The sequence below is a fragment of the Pelobates fuscus genome, chromosome 2 (assembly GCF_036172605.1).
Source record: "Pelobates fuscus isolate aPelFus1 chromosome 2, aPelFus1.pri, whole genome shotgun sequence".
Classification (NCBI taxonomy): Eukaryota; Metazoa; Chordata; class Amphibia; order Anura; family Pelobatidae; genus Pelobates; species Pelobates fuscus.
The window spans coordinates 197713738-197726553 of NC_086318.1; positions in this window are offsets into that span (position 1 = coordinate 197713738).

A 12816-nucleotide genomic window follows, 5' to 3' on the forward strand; every position below is an offset into this window, starting at 1 on the left:
GTTTGTTTTGGTGCTACATAGGTAGGGAACATGGGACATTTAATAGTTTGTTATATAATGCCACCTCATATGTGTCAGTATTTAATATGTAGGCTTTTGGTACATTTAAATATGTACCAGGATGCCTTAAATAAAATCTTGAGCTTTTTTATTTTATGTGTATAGCTGACATTCCTTAAAAACATAGATGAATATCTCATCTTTTCTACACGCTTTTAACTTCATCTGGATATATACTACATTTTGAATGCCTGTTAAGAGCTTCTCTCCAAATCCACTCTTTATGGCTCAATTAAAACCAGGTTTATGGTTACTGCTTTGCATGCTAAACGGGGGTGGGCATTTTGAGGGAATAAAATGAGTCGTTTTGAAGCCCCATTTAAATGGTCTGTTCACAAAGGCCTGATGTCCAGAACTCAACAAATGCCAGACTAGACACGTAAATCTGTCATTCTGCATTTAATTCTCTGGGTACTAAATCGACAAAAAAATGCCCCACACAGTATCATCTTGTCTTGCATCCCTGAGGTTCTGAATTGTATGCTAAATGGCCTTCTTTCTTAAAGGGACATGCATCACTTGACAATTATTTTTTGTAAACCAGCAAGCAAAAACTTTTTAACAAATATACAAACCAAAATAAAAAAGGAAACACTTGTAATAGATGTTTATAAACTTGGTCAGTTTGCATTGCTGGGCTCGCCTATTGGCTATGGATGTTTTTTGAGCCCCTCCTGCTATCCACCCATCTCATTTTCAGACCATTCACCTAATATCAGAAACGGCATCATTGCGCAGCAGTGGGAGAAAGAAATTCTACACTGGAGCCTGCTTTGCATGATCACACCGATCAAAATCCCTCTCCTATACTCCAATAAGGATGTTGCAAGATGAAGAGATCTGCACATGTGTAAATCGGTCAGCCATGCCCAATGCAGTGTCCCCCCTAGAGTGGGTGTGGAATGCATAATAATTAAGAAGCAGGTAAATAAGAAAAACATATTTACATGCAGTGTGTGCTAATTGTCTCATTCAAAGCTAAAGCTTTTGAATGAGACCGTTCTCTCAAAGTTATGCATGTCCTTTTAACTAGCTCTTGAAACACTATCTTTTGTGTTATGTTGAAAATAGTCTCTTGGTAATGTATCCTTGGTTAGTTTCAAGCTGCAAGGGATGGTAATCACATACTCTTTGCACCTTTACACCTTTAAATAGCACTAAAAGCACCCAGGCTTCTTAAGCTCAATTTCAGTAATCTGTGTGCAATGCCTCTGCAATATTAACCTTGCATTACAAAACATTCCCATTCTGTAGTAACAGCAATGTTTACATTGCATGGTTAATACTCCACTAGTGACAAAATTATAGAATTAGGAATACATGTTTGTATCGCAGGGGAAGCCAACCTACGGCACTCCAGATGTTATGGACTACGTCCCCCATAATGCTCTTACACCCATAATGGTGGCAAAGCATCATGGGTGGTGTAGTTCAAAACATCTGCAGTGCCGAAGGTTGCCTATGCCTTATCGTGATAGTGTTCTTTTAATACACACATTCCACTTTAAGTGCATGACACTTTGTCTCCTTTTCTGCTGTGGAATGTTCAGCATGTGGCTTTTACCAGAGCTATATCTGGTAGTGGTATTGTTAAAAATGTATTTGATATTGCTAAGTATGCTAAAGGAACATTATGGTGTCAGGAATACAAACGTATTCCTAGCACTATAGTTTTAAGATCACTACTTAGGCCCCAGACCCCTGTCTTGCCTTTACTCACCTTATTAACAGCAACACGCAAATCTCCTCGCCTCCTTGACTGAGATCTTTAAATTTGAATCAGTGCATCTTTATGAGAAATGTTCAGCATCTCCATGTAGAGCATGGAGATGCTGAACATGTGCAGAATGGGCCCAGGGAGCATATCTAGTGGCCATCTGAGTAACTGCCAGGGTAAAATGCCATGCAGAACTAAAAGAATAACACTTGTTAATTTCTCACAAATGTTTAGATTTTATTTGTATTACATTATGTGTATGTGAACAAAATTATATATAACAAGTGTTTGGTGCACTTAATATGAAAGAGGTAAATTATGGTTGAACAGAATATAGCTCAAATTCCAGGTTTTGTTTTGATCAGAACTTGTACAATTGGCTCCGTCCTTAAGATGTTAGAATAAAACTACAGGCTGGAGAACTCTGAATGCATTATCCCACAGTTGGCTAACAGTTAATTTCATAGTCTGAGGAAGCCCTCTAATACCTTTTTGAAGATAAATATTTCTCTTGAAGAAAACTCCTTGCCTTGAACAGTGTATGACAATATTTTGGTTACACATTTGGAGACATTTATTGTCGAGCCATGTAGCTCATGGGAAATCTAATGCCTACATGCAGTGACTATTACGGCACTTGCATGTAAATAATCTTACAAAAAATGGGAAGGTGCAGAGTTTTGAACTGCAACTCTTATGCTTAGCCATCAAAAGTCTGTGTGAATTTGTAGTATCAGCTGAAAAATTTATGGGCAGTTGTGGACTTTTTTTTGTTTCTTGATTTCTTGAACATATTTCCCTCTTAGCTGGTCTGTATTCTATTATTTTTTCTATTTAGTTTTAGCATTCATTTAAAAAAATAATTTAATAAATACTTTATGGTCATTCTTGCTCTGGCTGCATGTGTAATGTCTGTGCTACCTGTTTTCAAAAAAACAAATCTTGTTTTTCTATGCAATACTGCAGTTATCACCACCATTTTATGAAATCAATTAACTGCTCCCTATTTCCACCATTTTAATATCAATGCAATATTCTCTGTGGCAGCATGGTGGCAGTAGAGTGCTACTATTGTCCATTTTATTATGAATCTGAATTTAATATATTGTGTAGATTTTTGAGATCATCAAGAAGCGAAAATATTTCTCTTTCAAGCATAATTACTTGTTTGCCATGTCTAAAAGTATTACATTAAAAAATAAAATGTTTTTATTTTCTGTAGGACAGGCTTCTACAACTGACATATTAGAAACTGTAGTCCTTTAAACAGTCCTGTTATCCAGGACATCTTTCTTGCTAGCATTAGTCCCATAATGTTCATGGGCTCTGTCATTTAAATGAACAGTATTGACCTAAATAGCTTTAGTATGAAAATAAAAACGTAAAATTCGAATTGTGACATTTTCCAAGAAAAAAAAAAAACAGGGCACTAAACATTCCATACAAAAACATTCTTACATTCAAACACTGCTCAGTGTTAACCTCTTAAGGACTGAGCCAATTGAACAAGTTGTGATTAAACAAAACGTAAGCAAACTACAGAATTTGACTGTCTGTTAAACAATAAATTAAAAAATAAATTCAATCAATTGTTTTCAATACATTTTTATTTAAACATAAATTTGGTGTTTAACACCCAGAAATACACACTGACACACATGCAGATATACAGACACATACTGACGCAGACAGCTACACAAGCTGACACACATGCAAGAACAGCGCTCACATAAATAAATTTTTGAGTTTTATAAGGCTTCCTAGAATCTTGTATCTGCAACCTATCTCTGCAAACAAATATGGGGATTCAGTTTCACCATATGGCCATATGGTGCTAAGCCTACCACTATTTAACAGTACCTCAATATCCGTGTGTCCTACACTTACACTACAATTCCAATGTGGGAGACAAATTAAGTTTAGTGCTAAATAAGCAAAAGAGCATTGTGAATATATATATATATATATATATATATATATATATTAATTACAGAATTTACATGATAAACACAATTTAAAAAAAAGAAATGCAGTGTCAAAGCTAAACAATTAAAGTGATAGTGCTTTGATGTATATACTCAAAATGCATATCATATATCTGCTTTATGAAAGCTATAATAAAAGTGATAATACTGTCCAAATCACTGGGTACAGGACGGTGGCTTCCCTGGGGTGCTGGCTGAGGTTGTTGGGAATTGGGCTCTGGCGCTCCCGGCCTGGCCCCATTCTTTCTACCTCTTCGCGACTGTCTCTCTGGGGGGAAGTGACCGGCTGTCATTTCCTCCCATGCTGCCAATGTGAAAGAGGCCCAGTAATGCTGTTAGTGTCCAAACAGGCCCCTGCTAATAATGATAGGTGATCCTAAAATAAATAGTTGTTGGCAGAGGGCAAATGGGGCAGCTGCTTCGGGTCTTGACAAAAGGCAATGTAATAATACAAACATGCATGCAATGACTGTGTCCAAAATAAACTATTTTCATTTTAAAGTTTGCTAGGTGAGATTTTAGTGCCATAAGTGACGGCCACACTGGATTCGGGAACTTTAGGAAGTATAAAATACTTGCATGTAAATGTAACACTGTAAAGTGAATAGGGCTGCATAAACAGTGATTTACCTCCTAAAAAGAATTGAGAAGTGATACTGCAGAGACATGATCTCTATTTCAAACCCACACCCTTAAAGGAACACTATAGTCACCTAAATTACTTTAGTTAAATAAAGCAGTTTTAGTGTATAGATCATTCCCCTGCAATTTCACTGCTCAATTCACTGTCATTTAGGAGTTAAATCACTTTGTTTCTGTTTATGCAGCCCTAGCCACACCTCCCCTGGCTATGATTGACAGAGCCTGCATGAAAAAAAAACTACTGGTTTCACTTTCAAACAGATGTAATTTACTTTAAATCATTGTATCTCAATCTCTAAATTGAACTTTAATCACATACAGGAGGCTCTTGCAGGGTCTAGCAAGCTATTACCATAGCAGGGGATAAGAAAATCTTAATTAAACAGAAGCCTAAATAGGGCTCTCTTTATAGGAAGTGTTTATGGAAAGCTGTGCAAGTCACATGCAGGCAGGTGTGACTAGGGTTCATAAACAAAGGGATTTAACTCCTAAATGGCAGAGGATTGAGCAGTGAGGCTGCAGGGGCATGTTCTCTACACCAAAACTGCTTCATTAAGCTAAAGTTGTTCAGGTGATTATAGTGTTCCTTTAACCCCTTAAGGACCAAACTTCTGGAATAAAAGGGAATCATGACATGTCACACATGTCATGTGTCCTTAAGGGGTTAAGCTAAACTTGTTTTGATGCCTATAGTGTCCCTTTAAGTTTGATCATTTTTCTGAATTAGATAATTTTACCAAAATTCGGCTATATGGGTTTTAAAATTTAATACCGTTTAGTGTTTCAAACCTCCCAAGTGTTCCTATTTAGGAGGGCACAGTCCCTATTTTGGACCGTAATCCCTCTTTTCTATCGTAATGTCCTTCTCTATGATGGTGTTGGTATGTCTGAGTGTATAAGAGAGCTTCACAGCAATAATACTTACAGTAATGTGTATTTAAACTGCAATAAGTGTGTTTAATAATCAGTCTGTGTAAATAACCTAAAGTGGACTTGCTGAATTACATTTTAGTTGTATAAATTAGTCACCAATGATCATACTTACACTCATATCCCTAAAATTAAAGTATCCATCTTTGTCCATTTGAAATGTTGGGAGGAATGGTGTTTAGTTGAGTTACCGTATTAAACCCCATAGTCTCCCCTTAAGTATGTTGGCCCAGATCTTGAAATTTGATCCTCTAGTTTAGTGCCATCTACTGGGAAAATGTATAATAACAGTAAACCTATTCAAAACAAAAAAAATAGAATGGATCTCAAAAATGGTTTCCGATTAATTGCCTGAATTAATTTCTGAGAAATTTTATTAATTCTTCCTCCACATTGACATAAGAGTCAATAAGGCATGTGGACCCTGCTAATTTGATGTACTTGGCTAAAAGGTTTGGATTACCATAAAATGTTGTCATGACTTAGGATATGATTTATGGACCTTAAAATAATTTGTCTGAGGATAATGATACATCTAGTTACCTTTTGAACCTTTTTTTTTTTTTTTAGGAGTTCCTGATAAACGTATTTCTATTTGCGCTCAGTTCTAGCTTGGCCTGTGAGTGTAGGATTCACGGCTGAAGTGTACCTACCTTGTTCTATTCTATTTTTCTGCTGCCATCAGGGTGCCCTGTTGGTCATACAGTTCCATACACAAACACTCTCTCTGATATATATATATATACCATAGAAATGCAGCAGTCATGGACGAGATGTTCTGACTTACAGAGGTACTATATGGCAGTTAAAATAGAGGACGAGGTAGGTATATTTCATATTTCCCATAGATATTATAAAACCACTTTAGTTTCAATAGGGAACACTGTATTGAGCTAAATGTTATTTTAAAAAATATACCAAATGATACCGCACTCAAGCTTGAAGGAAAAAAAAAAATATATATATATTTATTTTTTTAAGGATAATTTATTGACACAACATAGTAAGATAGGATAGAGTGCTAATCTATCCTATGTTAAGATAAGTATACATCACAGTTCAAAGGGCTAGTCCACCATAGTTAAAGTGCAGAACAAAACTTAAAGTGCTAAGTGCTGAATCACCATAAATACTATAAACCTGTACAAATAATCTAAAGTGCAAACAATTCAAAATGTACAATACTGCCTGCCAGTAGTCCTCTGCAAAAAGCAAAATACTATAATAAATAGGGGGCACACAGCGATCAGTAGAACAGAGTTCCTGAGGTATAGTCGAAGAGTCTCATGGCCTGTCCCAATCGTGAGTATGTAGTTGTAGATCCAATTCAAGATACAAAAGTAAAAAATCAAAATGCAAAATATGAAGATTTTTTTTTAAAAGAAATATAGTAGAAAAATAAACAAAAATGTTCTGTAATAAAGTCTTGGTTAGATCTCACCCAAAGGTAATCAAGGAGGCCTCCTGATGGCTTATTAATGAAGTGCAGAATGTTCAGAAAGCAGGAAAAGGTAACAGGCGTTTATCTCAGTTACTGTGTCTTTAAGGGTTCCTTTTGTAACCGCAAGATGAAGGTAAGCAGGTCCGGGGCTTCGCACTCGGGATGTTACATCACTTCAAATGGCCCTGGTGTAGAAGGTAAAATCAGTCCGTTTTAAAGAGCGGTGTTCCCGCCATTCATCAAAGTGGTAATATGTGACGTCATCATTACGTCTTTACGCAATGACGTCAGTGGGTGTAATGTGGCTGGGGGAGTATAAACTTCGTATAAAAAAAAACTATCACTTCCCACAGCGCCACTCGCTAATGGTGGACAAACTGATTCCTACAGCACACATCAATATAAACTGGAGAATGCAGTGTTTATGATACTGTATTACATATACATGAACAAAAAGAATACCAGAATGTCACAATAGGTGGAATAATGAACTTCTAGAGGTACTAAAGAAAAAGTAAAAAAAAAGTTGAAACATACAGTCTAGCTAGAAAAATGCTACAAAAACTATATCACATCTTAAAAGTGGTGTAAAAGGTTCTGCAGAACCTATAGTTATAATATGACCTAAAAACAAAATTATTGTAAACACTAACAACCCATATTTTACCTGTCACATACTAATAAAATTCTCCAAAATTGATGTAATAAGATCTATATAACCTATAGGTATGATGTGATCAAACAGTGTAATCCTTGGACAACTAGAGTATGTAAACACAAACATCTGAGTCCAAAGTTTGATACTCTGTTGCCTTATATTAGAGAACCCATAACTGATAGAGTTTACAAAAGGTGTTTTAAGTCAGTCTTCATTGAGATCCATAGGATGTAGGGTCTATAGAGTACTAATCCATTTGGATTCTCTTTGCATAAGGAGTCTCTGTCTGTTACCACCCCTTCTGAGTGGGGGGACCTTTTCAATCACTTGGTACCTTACTTGATTTATGTTATGCCTGCATGGTTTAAAATGACAAGGTAATGGTGCCATACAATTCCCAGTCTGCAGTGCCACCCTAATGCTCCTCTTGTGTTCCGCTATGCGAACCTTCACCGGTCTGGTGGTCTCCCCCACATAGACCAATTCACATCGACATTTCAGAATATAAATTACATGATCGAAATTACACGTGTAATAATCATTAATACGGTATTTTTACCTGTATGTGGGTGCATAAAATATTCCTCTTTAATTACACAATTGCTGCTCGAGCGTCCTAGACATGGATAAGTGCCCTTTTTTGGGTTCAGAAAAAAATCTTACTTGTCTTTTGGAACTTCCTATGTAAGATTTCACTAAGATGTCTCTTAAATTTCTCGCTCTCTGATAGGAAAAGAGAGGGGGGTTATTGAATTCCAAGGATAGATTTATATCCCCTTGCAAGACGTTCCAATGTTTAAGTACTATCTTCAGGACATCTGTACTTAGGGTGTTGTGGGGGATAATGAACGGTATATGTTCCATCTCTTTTTGTTCTCTGGTATTTTGTAATGTTTGTTCCCTTGGGAGTCCCTGTATCCTCTCTTTATGTTTTTATATTAAGGATGGTGGGTATCCTCTCTCCAAATTTTTTTTACTCATATAGTCCAGACCAGTGTCCATCTCTGTCTCTTGGTAAACTATCCTCTTGATACGAAGGAATTGACTATATGGTAAACCATTCTTTTTTTTTTTTTTTTTGTATGCAGGGGTTAACAATCGTTTGATAATGCCACAACACAGTTTTAGTACAGATATGGCATGGAGATTTCTGCACATTTTTATATGTTATATAGACAAGCTTATGACTGCGCCTCTATCTGTTGCACTCAATAACGTAAAATTGCTTAAAATACGAATTGCAAGTATCCCATATGCTCACCTATGCGTGTTGAACATGCTTCGATGTATGTAGGCTACAGTGTACTAAAAATGACGCTTTAAAGGGTTAAAATACTGGTAGTATGCAAGGTAAGTTATGCTTCAGTGTTAAATAGCATTGTAGTTTAACTGCTGGGTGTATAAGTAAGTTAATAACAGAAGTTAATTAATAGGGCTTCAGCTAACACTGCATGTGGTTAAATGTACAGGCTAAATCAACAAAGCAGAAAAAGCAGATGTTTTTGTAACACTTACATTCAGCCGCTGGGTAACCGAAGTCCAGCATGCGTGAGCAGGTCGCTCCTCCGAACCCCTGCCGCAACCTGCTCTGGTGCAGTGTGTTTCCCTGAAGCCAATCCTAACCGGTCGTTGGAGCTGTAGCGTGTGGGTTTTCTGGTTCGGGCGTCCGGCACTGCTTATTCAGAGTCCTCCTTCTGCGGGTTAATTGCTGACAGGAGCCCTCCCGGGCATCTCAAAGTCCAGGTAAAAGGCAGCTGGTTTGGAGATTGTGCCGTCGAAGTTGGTGCGCAGTTTGCGACGTCCGTCTGCATCAGCACCACCGCGGTAGCACACGTGGGACACACAGTAGAGGCTGCTCCATGCTTCGTCCTTCAGCAGGTTGGCACTGATGGGCAGGAGGTTATCCGTTTAGTTGTAGCTTTGCCCAAAGTTATGTGCACAGGTTTTCCAGTACTTGTGTGGGCGGGTCCGCCCCGGGAGTAGGCCGTAAGCGGGCCTGCAGAAAAGTGGGCACAGGTATGGCAGCCATCTTCATTTGGGCCTTGGGCCTACATAGTGGAATTGAGCGCGGTTGAGCGCTCAGTTTCTTCATAGGACGGCATTCAATGCCGCTCTATGAAGAATGCAATTGGTGCAGCGCAAAACCGCGCATGCGCACCACATCATGATGACGCTTCTCAAGGAGAAGCGTCCTATTGGACCCTGCGATTTCGTAATTTTATTTTTATTATTAAAACTTACTCGGATTTTTTTTTTTATGACAAGTTCATATAAAAGCAAGAAAGAAGGCTGGGGGACCTGTCTTTCTTGCTTTTATATGTTGACTGTGTCCCTTTAAACAGTGCTGTAGAATTAAACTGCTTGTCCTTATAAAAAAAAAAAGTGTTAATCTATCTTGACTATAGTTTGGACTATATTTTAAAGCTTAAATGAGGATCAATATTTTTTGTACCCAAAAAATATACAATTATTAAATGCATGGATTTGAGCTACTTAATAATGTATTTATTTGTTAATATGGGTCGTTGCTTTAAAAGATGTGACTATACTGGAGTTGGGATTTATTTTCCCACTCAGCTATTTTGTCCTGCATATTGCAATTCACATGGTTATTCACTAAAGTGAGAATTTAAAGTGAATTTCAAACAGAGGCAAAATAGCTTAACTAGACCAATTCTCTAAGTTAACTACCCTTCCAATTAAGCTACCCTGGCCTCAAATTTGAAACTAAATGATTTTTTATTTATTTATTTTTTTAATTGTCACTTTAGTGCTTAACCAAGACAGTGTTTAATTCAACACAATTTAATGTGTAGTGAACAAATGCCTTAGAATATGCTCCTGTTTTGGTTGAATTATATTCACTGAGTGCATGTTCCATATCCCACAATGTACAGGTATGTTCTGCTCCACAATGTCCTTTGTGACCCAAGTACTGTACCACAAAAATGTAAAAAAAAAAGAGAAAAACTCATCCCTACCTTTAGTATATGACAGGATCCTGCACCCATTTACATGCACCTTACGTCAGACAGTGTTTGTTTCTGTGCAGGGAGTGAAGCAGGGAAGACCGCAAAAAAAAAATCTATTTTCTTTCAAAACTTTATTTAAAGATTATTATCTATTAAAAAATAGCTTTAAAGTGACAGTTGTCCTTTAGTTATTTTTACCATGCACAGCTGGTATGTTGAATCTTTTATGTTTTATATGAATATGCCATATCACAAGAACAAAATTATGCATGTTGACAAAGGCAGCCATTTGAAGACATTCTAACCTTCCAATCTCATTGGAATTTGAACAATTGTCCCACATATTGTTTGTCTCTTTCTGACACATATACTATCTGTCTGTCTGTCCGTCCATCTCATACAGGGTTATTCACTAAAGTGAGAATTAGAGGTGAAATCGAAGTTAATTTTAAATGTAATGCAAAAATAGCTGGACTGGAAAAAATGCTTTCAGTTTGGCTACTCTGGCCTTAAATTTGAAATTCTTTTAGAATTCACTTTGAATTCTCACTTTAGTAAATAGTCCTGACTGACTTCAGTTCACAATTAGAAAACTGAATTGGTGAATCTGCCAGGTGATTCAGGTTACCAACTATAAAATGGAGAAAAGGTTAAAATGACGTTTAATATTCTTTTACATACCTAACTTTATAAAAAGATTTACAGATAAAGACAAGCCCCATTTTATTGTTGGTACAGAAATTTAGAGCATTGCATAGCATTGAAAGAATGTTCTATTAAACAGGCACACTAACAGTAGCATGTAACAGAGTGCCAGTAGGTAAGTATGCATTCGTAGGCACTTGCAACAAGCAGTTTATTGAGAGTGGTAAGTGTGACAGAACTCATTTGGGAACAATGCATATTGTAGTATCGAATATCCATTGGAGAAAGTGACCTCTTTTGAGTGATTGAGAGAATCTTTTATTATAGTTTTTTTTTTTTTTGCAGTATTTCAGATGTTTGATTAGCCTCCTCTTTCATAGGATTAAAACTAGAATCACCATACTTTCACCCAATTATACCTGTAATTCTACAACACTAGTCACATGGCTCATGTCAGTAAACCCTGTAATATGCAAACATTAAAAGTGACTTCTATGTACCTCATTTGATCTGGACTACTCTATCCCTGCTTTACAAGTACTAGATGCAGTCTTCAATAAATACACAACATAATGTCACACAGGGCACTCTTCCCAAGCAGAGAAAGTCAGAGGCGTAACTAGAAACCACAGGGCCTCCGCCCCTCCATGTGTCTCATTCTACTACCCCCACCCACTTCCATGTGTCATTCTTCTCCCCAGGACCTCCATGTGCCTCATTTTCTTCCTCCCAGCTCCTCCATGTGTCTCATCCCCTCCCTCCAACTCTTTCATGTGTCTTGTTTTCTCTCCCCAACCCCAGAACATATTTGTTGCTAATTCTGCTCCTCCATGTTTTCCATTCCCCCTCCATCTCATCAATCCCCAAGCCCCTCCATGTGCCTCATTTCTCCCCCCCCTCCCCCTGCCAATCAACGTGTCGAATTCCAGCCTCCAGCTGGCCACGATACATGCAGTAATTGGCAGAAGGGGAGCACTATTCTGTTATGCCAGCAGGTTCACCGGTTGCAGGACTTAACAGGGCAGCTAAGCCCTCTGGAATGAAGGGCCCAGTCACAGCTGCGACCCCTGCCACTGCGGAAGGTAAGCCACTGGCTTAAATTATTGTGCTTTTGGTAACGGAAAGACCTCTGTTTATGTATGTTCAAGTTAGGTAATAGGTAAATGTAGTAATTGGAATATAAATTGGCATACTTAAACTGAAAGATAATTAGTCTATGACAAAGTTCTAGTGTCTTGTTTTTGGTGGGCAAAAGGGTAAAAATCTTCAATAAAAAACATGATATGCTCATTACTCAATACAGCATAGAATTAAGAATGTTAAAATTGGGAAATACATATACACAATTTTAAAACCAGGTAAATAAATCCACACATATTTACTCACAGGAAAAATAAAATATTACAAACATTTAATCTACACCCAAAAAGCAATAGTGCGATGAAAAATACACTTATCTCAATGGGCTTCCTCCAGGAATATCCCAGAATGTATTCCTCTTCTATACAGTATACCAACAAAACTTAGAATGCAGCTGTGAACCTACAAAAAAACTGAAATAAAATAGCAATAGTGTACCACTGTAAACAGCACGTTTTATAATTTCTTGACAGTGTTAAACTATTGCTAGTTTTTCAGTTTTTTGTAGATTCACAGCTGTATTCTCCATTTTGGTGGTTGTATTCAAACGACAACGACTGTCTTGAAATGATTTGAATAGACAATTTATATCAAAAATTTAAATGCTTTTAGATCCAAAAAATCAG